This window comes from Mytilus californianus, unplaced genomic scaffold (genome assembly GCF_021869535.1).
Source record: "Mytilus californianus isolate M0D057914Y unplaced genomic scaffold, xbMytCali1.0.p SCAF_2, whole genome shotgun sequence".
Taxonomy (NCBI): Eukaryota; Metazoa; Mollusca; class Bivalvia; order Mytilida; family Mytilidae; genus Mytilus; species Mytilus californianus.
The window spans coordinates 66436178-66451780 of NW_026262668.1; the positions used below are offsets into that span (position 1 = coordinate 66436178).

Below are 15603 nucleotides of genomic sequence, written 5' to 3' on the forward strand. Positions count from 1 at the left end.
ATGTTAGGAATCGAAACGGTATTTGGAAAGCCATACAATTTACCTCAATTTAGGATAGACTTGAATTTTGAAGAGTCAAAATAGGATGAACGGATCATATAAACCCAAAGGCAAATATAATACAAGCCCAAACGAAAAAATATAAACAAGTCTAAATTGAAAACAACATTCAAACCTATGATTGTGTTGGATAAAAACCGCAATTTTTATACGTGTGCATGCAAAATAAATTTCTTGGTAGAGGGGTCTAAATACAGCACAAACAACATTTTCCAAAAGACCAAAAAAGTGAAAAAGTATATTCTAACAAAACGCATTTGACTAGCAGGTCGAACAATTGATGTTCTTAAACCCTGCTGACTGCCATTGGCGATTGCCAAATAAACGGATCACCAGATGTAACAAAATGGATTTTAATTATTAATTTAATACCAAACAGAAAACAATAAACTTGCGGAAAAGATGGTATACCGCAAACAAACAAAAGGTGCAAAAATTAGTACACCATATCCGGATTTTGACAATTAATGTCTCTTCAGTGATGTTAGGAATCGAAACGGTATTTGGAAGACCATATAATTTACCTCAATTTAGGATAGACTCTTGAATTTTGAAGAGTCGAAATAGGATGAACGGATCATATAAACCCAAAGGCAAATATAATACAAGCCCAAACGAAAAAATATAAACAAGTCTTAATTGAAAACAACATTCAAACCTATGATTGCGTTGGATAAAAACCGCAATTTTTATACGTGTGCATGTAACAAATTTCTTGGTAGAGGGGCCTAAATACAGCACAAACAACATTTTCCAAAAGACCAAAAAAGTGAAAAGGTATATTTTAACAAAACGCATTTGACTAGCAGGTGGAACAACGGATGTTCTTAAACGATCACCAGATGTAACAAAATGGATCTTAACTATTAATTTAATACCAAACAGAAAACAATAAACTTGCGGAAAAGATGGTATACCGCAAACAAACAAAAGGTGCAAAAAATTAGTGTATAGATATAGAGATAAACTATAAACAGCAAAAATAATCTGCAAGACAAGATCTAATGATTGGTCAACAAAGACTAAATTGTCTATGATATAGGAGTGATGGTTTTTATCCCATTTTGTGTTTTGGGCAAAAGCAATAGCAGATAGAGAAAATTTTAAACAGAAAAAAAAAAAACGATCAGCAATACAAGATCAACAAATAAAGAGATTTTAAGATAAGAGAATAAAGAGAAAGTGCACGCATATTAGATAAATTTGAGTGCCTCCCCCCTCCCCCTACCCGATACATTCTGGAACAGCTCTAAGTAGAACAAAGGGATTAAACAAACGATCTTTATATCTTTAGAATATTTGAAATAGGTTTTAGTTAAATACTACTGTTCTGATTTCCTTTCAGATCCAAAACCATGGACAGTAACCACGTCACAGCAATATCATAGCAGACATGATACATAGATATTCATTATTAATATCAGGTAAAATCCATGCATCTAACTGTTTTTTACATCCTTCAATTTTAAATTTTCCATATACTGTGAATTCGTTAAATATTAGTCCTGGTATAATGATTTTGTGATTTGTGCCAATATCAATGAACTATAAAGTTCAACAAAAGATAAATTGCCTATTTGCTTGTATGTCGAAGCCACAAAATCATATATCAATCCACACAAAAAAGTACCTAAGATAAAAATATATCCATTGTTTAGTTTTTGGAATGCCTTCATTTTATGGCAAAGCTAGGGCTTTGAAATGAAATGTGATCTATTGCAACTACAATTAAAATGTGTCACCAGTACTTTCTTTAACTTTGCTGAACAACAAGGCAATGAAGTAAAGTTTAAACTCCGTCGTTATTGATGTATCAGCATGTATTTAACTAATTCCAGATAAAATGTACTAAATATCTGAAGTTGTGTCATGTTAATATGTTTCAGTTCTTGCTAATCCTATTACCCAATACAATTCTCATCAAAGATCTATTGATTTTTAAAACTGTTATTTAACACATGTTAGTAACATATTGCATTTCTGGTTTTAGATATTTTACATTAAACAAGGGACAATTTTATATCCTGGTCTGAAGAAAATTCCTATCTAATTAGTTGTGGTTTGTATGTTTATTTATTAAGTAATTGCCTTTCAATGTTTGATTATTGCTAGAATGTTTTGCTTTGAGCTCAACAGGTCCTGAGTACATTTCTGTTATACTAAGTCGCCTATAATCAATTTACTTTTACTAAAAATTTAATGAGGTACATGTTGTTGTTGATGTACATTTGTTCCGCCTTACAGAAGTTCCCCTGGAACCTTTGTTATAAGCAATGCCATAATAGCTGATCCTATTGGAACACATATTCTATAATCTTTATTCCATTAGGAACAAATACTGTAATATTTGTTCTAGTGGAAATAATATCACAGAATATTTCTTCCACTTGAATTATATTATGAAGGAACTAATCTATTTCATTACATCATTGTATGGTAGCATCTGGTAAAACCTAGGTCATTCTGACCTACATTAAAGGCTTGACTTAAATCCAGATACTATGTGACATTCAATCTAAAATAATTCAGTCATATTCGAACCTATTATCCATTGTCTGCAACTTTTTTCATAGATCATCTCTAGGGTAACTGATGAACTATTGAAATAAATCTTTACAGTATTGATCTTTAGGGTGCTATAGTTTGTTAAGTTCTTTTTAGTACATAAACCAACATGTCCACGAGGCACCATGGCTAAAACTAGACTATCCATAGTTCATGTTGAGTTCTTTTTAGTACAAAAACCAACATGTCCACGAGGCACCATGGCTAAAACTAGAACATAAGAGAAAATGCAATGTATTGTCAGAAATCATTTTTTACACGAACTACTAATGTAAAGTCAATGATAAGTGGTGTGCAGTTGTAGGAGTTTATCACATCTCATTTCCATGGATTTCATATTAACCTGACCCTTCAGTCATGGGTCATTGACTTTGAAACGTTTTTCTTAGTTTAAATGTTAATGTAGTAATTCGGTCAGTTTAACATGTTTAAGGGGAACCATTAGTGGTATGTCAATGATATTTGGTATGCAGATGTATTAGCATTAGCACATCTCATTTCTAATGGGATTATTTAGATTCTGCCCCTTAGTTATGGTCTATTAGAAAAACAAAGCGCTTTTTTTGCTGTTCTTCATCTCAAAGTCACAGTGAGGCCTACAACTCTTAGCAAAACAACTCTCACCTCACTGCAAGTTTAAGAAGGCCTCTAGCACCGGCTTGAGCTGATTTTTTACAAAAATGATTTCAGATAGACTTTGTAAGGTGTTACACCACCAGATCAGGCCTGGTCAAAATGAACATATTGACTGTTGTGAAAAGTTTACATGTTAAATATTGCCATTTCAGCTTTTGCATTTTAATATCAAAATTACATATAGACCAGACATATCTCTGTGTCAACAGAATATTTTAACAAGTGACTATTAAAGTTATTATGAGTAAAAGGACAACCATAATTGGTGTATAGAATGTTTGTAAGATTACATGTCCGTCTGAAAGGTTCATCTGACTTTATCCTCATACTTTGTAGTTATTAGGTCAATGTTAAGTTATTGTGATAATGTAATTAATTATTACATTTTTAAGACAACCAGGAGATGCTGCTCCTGACAAGCTTTTACGGGTATGTCATTGGAAAGTGCATAAAAACAACTTTGTTATCAATAAAACTTCCAGAAATAAATCCATCATTCATGCAAACTTCAAAATCTCCATGGAGGATTGTAAGCACAAGAGGATCTAATGCATCTTTATATATATACGCATTGTATGTGTTTTGAAAATATAGATATTTTTAAATATATATTTAACTCTTCAAAAGTCTTCTTTCAGTTTAAATAATTCTTGAGTTATAAAATTTAAATAATTATTGAAGGTAATACTGAGGTATACAGTTTAAATAACTAAGGATTTCAATTGAATGAGGTCTGTGTTATTATTGTAAAGTGTATGCCTGTATGATTTCATATCAGGTTTAGTACTTGCATGTTCTTTTTGATATGTGTACTTTTTTGTCAAACAACTCAATTTAAAGAAGTTCTTTCAATTTTTTTTTAAGTAAATATTTGAAATAAACATGAGATATAAAGTTAAGTTTATTGTTGAGCCTGCAAAATTTATTTCGTGAAGGTGAGACATAACGATCCTAGATTCCATTGTCAGCATCTTCAACATTTTTAAAATATTTATTCTTATTTTTCAGTATTTTACTGATAAATGGACTTATTTTTTTTACAGTTAACACTCAGGCTCAGTCTGAGATTAATGTTTTTCAGTCTTCAATAACTTTGTCAAACATTCATAGAAATTTACGAAATTTGGACAAAACTTGTTTATGACCAAAATACAGTATACAGAACAAATTTTGAAAATATTTATTTTCATTTTTCCATATTTTACTGATAAATGGACTTACCGGTAGTTTTTTAACAGTTAACAAGTAGATACAGTTTGAGGTTAAAGTTTGTTTCACATCAATTACTTTGTCAAAACTTCATAAGAGTTTTATGAAACTTTTGAAGACGCTTTTTAATGATTAAGAGATAATGTCTGAAGCAAACCTTTGGAAATATGTTTTTTTTCATTTTTAGTATTTTTCTGATAGATGGACTCCTTTTTTTTTAGTTAATATTTACTGACAGTCTGGGATTAAATTTTTTTGATATGATAAATTTGTTAACCCTCATGGATTGTTATGAAACCTTGACAGAAGCTAATCTTCAAGACCAAAAAATAGCATCTAAAGAAAAACTATCTATTACAGTTTCAAGATAATATACCAAAATGGGGAAATCGTTATTAAAAGGGCAATAACTTCAATACGGAGTTGGCTAACGATTTCCCTTATGTTTGACTTATTTTTAGATCTTATCTTGCTGATCATTTTCGCTATTTAAAGCTTCTATCTATCTATTATAGTTTTTAAGATTTTAGGTAAAAACAAAAAACTTGGTAAAAAAACGTCATTAAAGGGCAATGACTCTAATAATGAGTCGTCTGACAATTTTAATCATCTTGACTTATTTGTATTTGTCTTTCTGATCATTTGTCCTTTTTAAGTTTCTGTCTATCTATTATAATTTTCGAGATAATAGGCAAAAATTAAAATAATGGTAAAATTTAAGGGCAATAACTCCTATAAGAAGTCATCTGACAGTTTTGAGGTAAATTAACAATAGGTAGAGCTCAACATTTTAAACATGTTTGCCCTTGTCAGATTTTTGTCGAGCCTTCGACTTTAGTCGAAAAAGCGAGACATAGCGATCCTACATTCCGTCTGCGTCGTTGTCGTCGGCGGCGTCCACAAATATTCACTCTGTGGTTAAAGTTTTTGAAATTTTAATAACTTTCTTAAACTATCCTGGGTTTGTACCAAACTTGGACAGAAGCTTGTTTATGATCATAAGATAGTATCCAGAAGTAAATTTTGTAAAAATAAAATTCCATTTTTTCCGTATTTTACTTATAAATGGACTTAGTTTTTCTGCCGGTAAATATTACATTCACTCTGTGGTTAAAGTTTTTAAAATTTTAATAACTTTCTTAAACTATCCTGGGTTTGTACCAAACTTGGACAGAAGCTTGTTTATGATCAAAAGCTAGTATCTAGAAGGAAATTTTGTAAAAAAATAAATCCATTTTTTCCGTTTTTTACTTTTAAATGGACTTAGATTTTCTGCCAGGAAACAACATATTCACTCTGTGGTTAAAGTTTTTAAAATTTTAATAACTTTCTTATACTATTTTGGATTTGTACCAAACTTGGACAGAAGCTTGTTTATGATCAAATGCTAGTATCTAGAAGGAAATTTTGTTTTCTTCCAGTTAACATTACATTCAGTCTGCAGTTAAAGTTTTTAAACAGTTGTTTTAAATCATAAACTATCCTGGAATTTTACCAAACTTGGACAGAAGCTTCTTACAATCAAAAGATAGTATTAAGAGGAATATTTTTAATGATTTACTTCCTCATTTTTGTTGAGTCTGCGATTAACAGAAAAAGTAGGCGAGACACTGGGTTCCGCGGAACCCTTACGAATTTTCTTTATTATTAGCAGTTTTCCAAATTAATAGGCAAAACTTGCATTTTACCCCAGTGGTTTTTGAGGTAAAGACTTTTGTAAAAGTTAACGGACGATGACAGACGTTTTCGTCTATCAATCCTAATGTTCTGTTTTAGTTTCGTAGGAATTGAATAATGTAAATTTAAGTTTTTGTAGGTAGTATTTATGGAAAAACTACTGTATACCACAATACACCCATATAAGATGGGCTTATAATACCACACTTATGAGTATATGCACAAAGGAGATAAATAACACCTTTCTCGTACTTAAACAACCATATAAACCACATCTTACTTAAAATTATGATACAGAAAAGCACTCCAAAGCTTTTTAGAAACCTAAAACTTGTTAACTTTGTTTTCATTTACAGGGGATATGGGCTCATATCCCACGTTTAGGTAACCAATCAAATTGCAGGATATTTCACTCCAGGATAATATACTGTTTCACCCCTCTCTGTCAGTGTGTCCTATACCCCTGCTCTGGTTAAGAAGTTTTTTTTTATGCCCCATCTATGATAGTAGAGGGGCATTATGTTTTTCGGTCTATGCGTCAGTTCTTTCGTCTGTCCTGCTTCAGGTTAAAGGTTTTGGTCAAGGTAGTTTTGGATGAAGTTGAAGTCCAATCAACTTGAAACTTAGTACACATGTTCTCTATGATAAGATCTTTCTAATTTTAATGCCAAATTAGAGTTTTTACCCCAATTTCACGGTCCACTGAACATAGAAAATGATAGTGCGAGTGGGGCATCCATGTACTATGGACACATTCTTGTTACTGCTGTATCTATTTGTTTGTCTGTCCGTCCCATGAAATTTCTGTCACATTTTTGTCATGAACTACACAGATTGAAATTTGTAAGCATGCTTTATATGAGCATGCTTTATTGTGTGTTCAGATTCATCTATCCTCAAATTCCTATTTACCAAATATTCTGACACAAAATGTTCATGTATGAAATTTTCTTTGCACTTTTCTAGTAAACTTCAAATAAGAGCTTACTGAAATTTGTAATCAGTCTTCATGTGAACATGTTATTTCATATGAAGCTTTTTCAGATTCATCACTCATTGACTTCCTGTTTACAGATTATTTAAAGAGGGGGCAAATACAACTGTTTTGAAAGCAGTGGTCTTAGCTTATATTATAAAAATAAGAAGATGTGATATGATTGCAAAATTATACAACTCTCCACAAGTGACACAAATTAACAACTATAGGTCACCATATGGTCTTCAACAATGAGCCCATACCGCAAAGTCAGCTATAAAAGGTCCCAAATGACAAATGTAAAACAAATCAAATGAGAAAACTAACGACCTAATTTATGTACAAAATAATGAACCAAAAACAAATATGTTACTCAGCAATCTTTTTTGTTCTTTAGATAAGTTCTAGGGTGATTTATAGCTTGACCTTGTATAAACACATGTCTATTGTTGAAGGCCATATGTTGATATCTAGATGTCTTGGGTTTTTATATTGCTGGATTGCTGTTGCATTGATGTATTACACTAACTCTTTTTAGCTCACCTTTCCGAAAGGTCAAGTGAGCTTTTCTCATCACTAGGCATCTGTCGTCACCGTCCATCATCGTTTGTTAACTTTTACAAAAACCTACTCCTCTGAAACTACTGGGCCAAATTTAACCAAACTTGGCCACAGTCATCATTAGGGTATCTTGTTTAAAAAAATGTGCCCGAGGACGTCACCTGTCATCCAAGATGGCCGACATGGCTAAAAATAGAACATGCAAGTTTTGCCTATTATTTCGAAAACTACTGTAAAAAGAGTAATTCTGATATGGGCAGAAATGTGCAAAATGTTGAGCTCTACCTATTGTCATTATGTCAAAACTGTCAGATGACATCTTATAGGAGTTATTGCCCTTCAATGATGAATTTTACCATTTTTTAAAATTTTTGCCTATTATCTTGTAAATTATAAAGATAGACAGAAATTTTGATAGCAAAAATGATTCAGCAAGACAATTAAGATCTACAAATAATTCAACATGACCAAAAAAATCAATAAAGCTGAAATCTGTCAACTTCTTATTACAGTTATTGCCCTTTAATGACAATTTTTACCATTTTTTTTCCGTTTTTGCCCAATATCTTAAAAATTATAATAGATAGATAGAAACTTTAAAAACAAAAATGATCAACAAGACAAGATCTTCAACCGAAATCATTAGTCGATTCCTTATTGGAGTTATTGCCCTTTTATGATGATTTTCTCCATTTTTGTCGAGCCTTCGACTTTAGTCGAAAAAGCGAGACATAGCGATCCTACATTCCGTTGGCGTCGTCGTCGGCGGCGTCCACAAATATTCACTCTGTGGTTAAAGTTTTTGAAATTTTAATAACTTTCTTAAACTATCCTGGATTTCTACCAAACTTGGACAGAAGCTTGTTTATGATCATAAGATAGTATCCAGAAGTGAATTTTGTAAAAATAAAATTCCATTTTTTCCGTATTTTACTTATAAATGGACTTAGTTTTTCTGCCAGGAAATATTACATTCACTCTGTGGTTAAAGTTTTTAAAATTTTAATAACTTTCTTAAACTATCCTGGGTTTGTACCAAACTTGGACAGAAGCTTGTTTATGATCATAAGATAGTATCCAAAGGTAAATTTTGTAAAAAAATAAATCCATTTTTTCTGTATTTTACTTTTAAATGGACTTAGATTTTATGCCAAGAAACAACATATTCACTCTGTGGTTAAAGTTTTTAAAATTTTAATAACTTTCCTATACTATTTTGGATTTGTACCAAACTTGGACAGAAGCTTGTTTATGATCAAAAGCTAGTATCTAGAAGAAAATTTTGTAAAAAAATAAATCCGTTTTTTCCGTTTTTTACTTTTAAATGGACTTAGATTTTCTGCCAGGAAACAACATATTCACTCTGTGGTTAAAGTTTTTAAAATTTTAAGAACTTTCTTATACTATTTTGGATTTGTACCAAACTTGGACAGAAGCTTGTTTATGATCAAATGCTAGTATCTAGAAGGAAATTTTGTTTTCTTCCAGTTAACATTACATTCAGTCTGCAGTTAAAGTTTTTAAACATTTATGAGATTCATAAACTATCCTGGATTTTTACCAAACTTGGACAGAAGCTTTTTTCAATCAAAAGATAGTATCAAGAGGAATATTTTTATTGATTTACTTCCTTATTTTTGTTGAGCCTGCGATTAACAGAAAAAGTAGGTGAGACACTGGGTTCCTCGGAACCCTTACGAATTTTTATTGCTTATTATCTTGAAAACTGTAATAGATAGATAGAAACTTTAAATAGCACAAATGATCAGCAAGACAAGATCTACAAATAAGCCATAATGGTCGAAATCTTCAGTTGATTCTTTAATAAAACTATTGCCCTTAAGTGATAATTTTTAACATTTTTATGCATTTTTTGCCTATTATCTTGACTATAATAGATAAAAAAGAAACTTTAAAAAGGAAAAATTATCAGCAGGATAAGATCTACAAATATGTTTACATGACTGAAATTCCCCTTTAATGATTATTTTTACTATAAAGTGGCCATTGTATAAGATGAAGGTGAGAGTGACACAGGCTCTTTAGGGTCTCTGGTTATTCAAATGTAGACAACATTATACTTTATAATTTCTTAAATTATTATTTTGTTCCTGGGATAGAATTCATAGTTTTTTTTTAATTGTATGGATGATTTTTCCTCATTTCTTTTTTTTTTTTTTTAAATACCAGTAGTTTGTTTTTTTTAATTGTATGGATGTTTTTTTCATAATTTCTTTTTTATTTTAAAGAAAATAGTTTTTAACAACCAAACTCGCTAGTAATCAATAACTTGCTTAGTGATAGAGATTTTTTCTGACATATCTTCCTCCCTATTTATATCTAATCAGCATCTAGTGCTAATTTTCCTTATTGTGACGAAAATATAACTAATTAAAGGTCTATTTAAGAAATAAATTAAACTCCTTTTTGTGTCATCAGCTCATTAAGTGCATCAGGTGAAATTTGTTTTTCTCCTTTTCCTTTCAGTAACTGTGACTGTAGCGGAAATATTGATCCTTACTAAATCATTGGATTAATGTATTCTTTCCTTGGAGCAAAAAAATAGGACAGCTTAGCACGGAATCGTTCTAACAGCTGATTTAATATAAGCATACTGCTGTGAAATATAAAAGCTTTAGTCATCAGAAGCAGAGGTGGGTTGAGTTGTTTCTCTGCTTAATGATCGTATATTTGTTGATAAAGGGAGATGTGGTAAAAGGTATGTATCTTTTTATTTCTTGTGAGTTATCAGCAAATGCAACAGATGTACTTTAATAAAATTTTTCTTTTTTTTATATAAATTACATTTAGGTACTATTTTGTTTCTTACTTTTATTTATCATAATCTGAAGTATAAAGCATTATTTATTTAGCCAATAGCAGAGTGTATTTTCTCAACTTAACTGATCAGTTAGTTAAACATCAACAACCTAGAGCAAGAGTGAATTTATTTGTTTCCGATATTTCAAATCAAGATCAAACTAATAAAATTCTACATTATCAAATCTTGCTGATTTAGCAAGTTTCGCCATATTTTAAAATCTCTTTATTTTTGCAAGGAAAAAAAAAGATCATTGAAGGATGGTAATTTTAACCTTTGTTATAAATAAATCTTTGCAGAAGAAGATGTTGGTGTCAAAAATTACTTTTTTTTTTCCTGCTATGACTGAGTCAAAAAGAGAAACTTAGGTATGCTGTTTCTGACGGCGGCCTCAACAATGTATTAGTTTTTGATTAGGTCAGTTTATGGGGCACCGCTAGTGGTAGGTCTATGATATTTGGTACACTGTTGTATTAGCATTGGCACATCTCATTTCCATGGAGATTATTTGGCCCAGCCCCCTCGTCATGGTCTATTGACTATTAAACTTTTGCTTACTTTACATTTATTAGTTTTTGATAAGGTCAGTTTATGGGGAACCACAAGTGGTAGGTCAATGATATTTAGCATGCAGTTGTATTAGCATTGGCACATCTCAGTTTCCATGGAGACTATTTGATCCCTCCCCTTCAGTCATGGTCTATTGACTTTGAAACATTTGCTTAGTTTACATGTATTAGTTTTTGATTAGGTCAATTTAAGGGGGACCATTAGTGGTAGGTCAATGGTATTTGGTATGTGATTAAGATGCATTAGCATTGGCATATCTCATTTCCATGAAGATTATTTGGCACTGCCCCCTCATTACGGTTCCTTGACTTTATAACTTTTACATTTTGTGGTCGTATATTGGTATCACATCGTCTTCAGCATTTTTCGAAGACATTTGGTTTCTGGACAATAACTTTAGTAAATGTAAATAGAAATCTATGAAATTTAAACACAAGGTTTATAACCACAAAAGGAAGGTTGGGATTGATTGATTGATTGAGGTGATTAGCTGTCAATTTATTTTTAGAAGTTCCTATTTTAATAATTTTAAAAATGCTGATTAAGGTAAATTAATTTTAGCCATGATTATGTATGTCATTTTCTATTTTAAGACTTTTATGATGTATTTAAATGGATGATTATGGTTGCAAAAGCAAAAATAAAGGGGGGGGTAAATTTTTTTTTTTTTTTGGGGGGGGGTCAATTTGCAACAGCATAATGTATTGCACAAAAGCAAAATATTGAATATAAATTCAAATTATATAACCAATTCTAAGTTCTTTGACTACAGTTATTCTGTGTCAGAAACGTATTATGTGTCAAATATTTAATTACAATCAAAATTCAGACCTGTATCAAGCGTGAAAATTTTGTCCATCTTTGCCCTAACTGTTCAGGGTTTGACCTCTGCGGTCGTATCCAGCTGTGCTCGGCGAAGCAATTTATTACAAGTTGAAGTTGGTGTTTTGGTTAGTGTAAAGAGCACCACTTATGATATTACATCAATTGTATTTGGTATGCAGTTTTATAAGTATTGGCATTTCTCATTTCCATAGAAGTATTTGGTCCTGCACATTTAAGATCATTGAATGTTTTTCATAGTTTACATGTTAAGATATTGCCATTTAGATTCAATATTTGCATTATACTATCAAAACTACAAAAAGGTGAGATATATCTCTGTGTCAACAGTTTATTTATCTTACTATTGAAAACAAATGTAATTACTTCATGAATTACGAATTTATCATTTTATTTTGATTATACCCTACACTATGAAAGAATTTATCATTCTTATTTTGATTATACCCCTTGGTATGAAGAATTTATCATTCTTATTTTTATTATACCCCTTGCTATGAAGAATTTATCATTCTTATTTTTATTATACCCCTTGCTATGAAGAATTTATCATTCTTATTTTTAGCTCACCGTTCCGAAGGAACCGTGAGCTTTTGCCATCACTTGGCGTCCGTCGTCGTCTGTTGTCCGTTGTCGTCCGTCTGGCGTAAACTATTTCAAACATCTTCTCCTGTGAAACTACTAAACCAATTCCAACCAAACTTAAGCTGAATGATGCTTAGGGTATCTAAAATAAAGTTTGTGTTTTATTTACTGTTTCGTCAAATAATATAGCCGCCATGGCTAAAAATAGAACATAGGGGTAAAATGCAGTTTTTGGCTTATATCTCAAAAACCAAAGCATTTAGAGCAAATCTGACATGGGGGATTAAAGTGTTCATTAGGTGAAGTTCTATCAGCCCTGAAATTTTCAGTTGAATCTGATAACCCATTGTTGGGTTGCTGCCACTAAATTGGTAATTTTAAGGAAATTTGGCAGTTTTTGGTTATTATCTTGAATATTATTAATGATAAAGATAAACTGTGAACATCAAAAATGTTCAGCATGGTAAGATCTACAAATAAGTTCCTATGATCAAAATTGTCAATTGACCCCTTAAGGAGTTATTGCCCTTTAAGGACAATTTTACACAATTTGTTTATCATGTTTTCTAACTTAAAAAAATCTTCTCTGAAACTACTGAACCAATTCCAACCAAACTTAAGCTGAATGATTTTAAGGGAATCTAGAATAAAGTTTGTGTTTTATTTTCTGTTTTGTAAAAAAACATGGCCGCCATGGCTTAAAAATAGAACATAGGGGTAAAATGGAATTTTTGGCTTATATCTCAAAAGCTAAAGCATTTAGAGCTAATCTGATGAGTGGTAAAAATGTTTATTAGGCCAAGCTCTGTCAGCCCTGAAATTTTCAGATGAATCTAACAATCCATTGTTAGATTGCTGCCACTTAATTGGTAATTTTATGGAAATTTTGCAGAATTTGTTATTATCTTGAATATTATTAATGATAAAGATAAACTGTAAACAGCAAAAATGTTCAGCAAAGTAAGATCTACAAATAAGTTTTGTATGACCAAAATTGTCAATTGTCCCCTTAAGGAGTTATTGCCCTTTAAAATTAATTTTTCACAATTTGTTCATTTAGTTTGCTTACTTTAAAAAATCTTCTCCTTTGAAACTGCTGAATCAATTTCAGGGAAACTTGGGCTGAATGAGTTTCAGAGTATCTAGTATAAATTTTGTATTTTATTTTCTTGTACGTCAAGAAACATAGCCACTATGGCTAAAATGGAACATAAGGGTAAAATGCATTTCTTTGATTTTGAAGAAAATATGACAGATACAAAGAACATTTCAATGGAAGTTTTAAGCCACTCATTAATATATATTGAAAAGCAAAAATAATCATTGATGAAAGATTTAAGCAAAAAATTACAGGTGAGCGATTCAGGCTCTTGAGAGCCTCTTGTTATAATACCCCTTGCTATGAAGAATTGATCATTCTTATTTTGATTATACCCCTTGCTATGAAAAAGTGGGGGTATATACTTTTTAACCTTTATGTCAGTCAGTCTGTCTGACAGTATGTCTGTCAGTTAGTCTGTCCAACAGTATGTTTGTCCGTCAGTTCTTTAGTCATCTCGGTTTCCCAACAATAATTCAAATAATTGATATCAGCTACCTTATATGGCAACATATGAAAAAGATCCCTTTTGATTTTGAGGTCCCTTTGTCCAATGTCAACGTCACAAGATACTAAAAATAGACTGAAATTAGTGCAGGAAAGGAGTTTCTAGATTATCACTCTAGAACTTTCATGACATTGGAACCATAATTATATATATTGTCATGAATATTATGATTGAAAAATCCCTATAACTTTAAAGTGTGCTGTGTCCTAGGTCAGGTCAAAGTTACTATAAATAGATGGAAATCAGTGCAGAAATAGGTTTCTGGAAAATAACTTTGGAACCTCACTCAGGATTGCAAGTATAAATGCATATATAGACGCAACATTATAATGAGAGAAGAAACCTTTTTGAATTTGAGATAATTGCTTCTACGATCGATGCCAAAGTTACTAAAAATAGATTATGTTAGCGCAGAAAGGGGATTTAAAGATTAATTGGTACATTCCAATCTAATTGGCTTTATTTAAAGTCAGCAAAATTAGAAACAATACATTATAACCTCGCATCGAGCTTTTGATCCAACAAAAGACATTTGTGCAAACAATCAATCATGTACGAAGGATGCAACACAAGCATTAATTAATACCACTTTTAGGTTTTTTGATTGTGATTGATGCGATTGTAAAACATTGTCTTTTATCAACAATTTTTATGATATCAATAGGGAAAGTTTAGATATATGTAACGAGTTGTCCCATGATATTGTTATTAAGACCGAGGGGATATGCTGTCTGCATTTATTTAATCCAAGACGGTTCACAAATATTATGATAATCTTAAAATTGTATTGTGATTATCCTTTTTGTCTGTTGGATTTTTATATATTTAACATTGTGTTTGTTTTTTCCTTAATGTTAAGTAAATCAAATTAAATTTTTTATGTAATCCGAAGCCATTTTTGGCAATTATTGAAAATGCACATAGATCCAGGTGACCAACATTAAAGAGCCTCTAGTTGTTAAATAATCTGGCTGCCTGACAATATTTAGTGGCCCTATTAACCTTATTTTAATACTCCATAGCCAGTGGTCAGAATAAAGAATAATGTAAAAATTTGGAATTCATAAATGAATATGCTAAAGTGAAGTACAAATCTACCAGTATTGCATTTTATGGTCTGATTTGATGTTTTCTCTCACACCTGTTCATTTACAGTTTACCTAATAGCTAATTATCCGATAAGAAAAGGTGACAGAAAACATCTAAAAGAGACCTAGAAATCAATATTTTATTGCAGTAATAGGCATTAATGTAATCATAATTCTGACATTATTTTTCCCAAAAGACTGAAAGAAGCCCTTCGTTGATCACTAATCATCCAGTTATCTTTATTTCCCAGCAATTTGAATGTTATAAGCCTGGGATTCCAGCCCATTTTCTGCTTCCTGTCATTAAGACTTGATTACCTACTGTCAGCCCTGATCAAGAGTGAGTAATTACATTATAAATAAGATGTGGTATGAGTGCCAATGAAACAACTCTCCATCCAGGTC

At 31.3% G+C, this 15603-nt stretch overlaps 1 protein-coding gene across 1 annotated transcript in view; it reads left to right on the plus strand.

Annotated features, from left to right (window-relative positions):
- The first annotated feature begins 1408 nt into the window (after positions 1-1408).
- Positions 1409-15603, plus strand: part of LOC127730270 (ecdysone receptor-like) — a 124086-nt gene continuing 109891 nt past the window's right edge. Inside the window, exons 1-3 of the mRNA XM_052238573.1 lie at positions 1409-1484; positions 2051-2119; positions 10172-10338. The gene's annotated coding sequence lies outside the window, so the exon portion shown is untranslated. The remainder of the gene's footprint in view (positions 1485-2050; positions 2120-10171; positions 10339-15603) is intronic.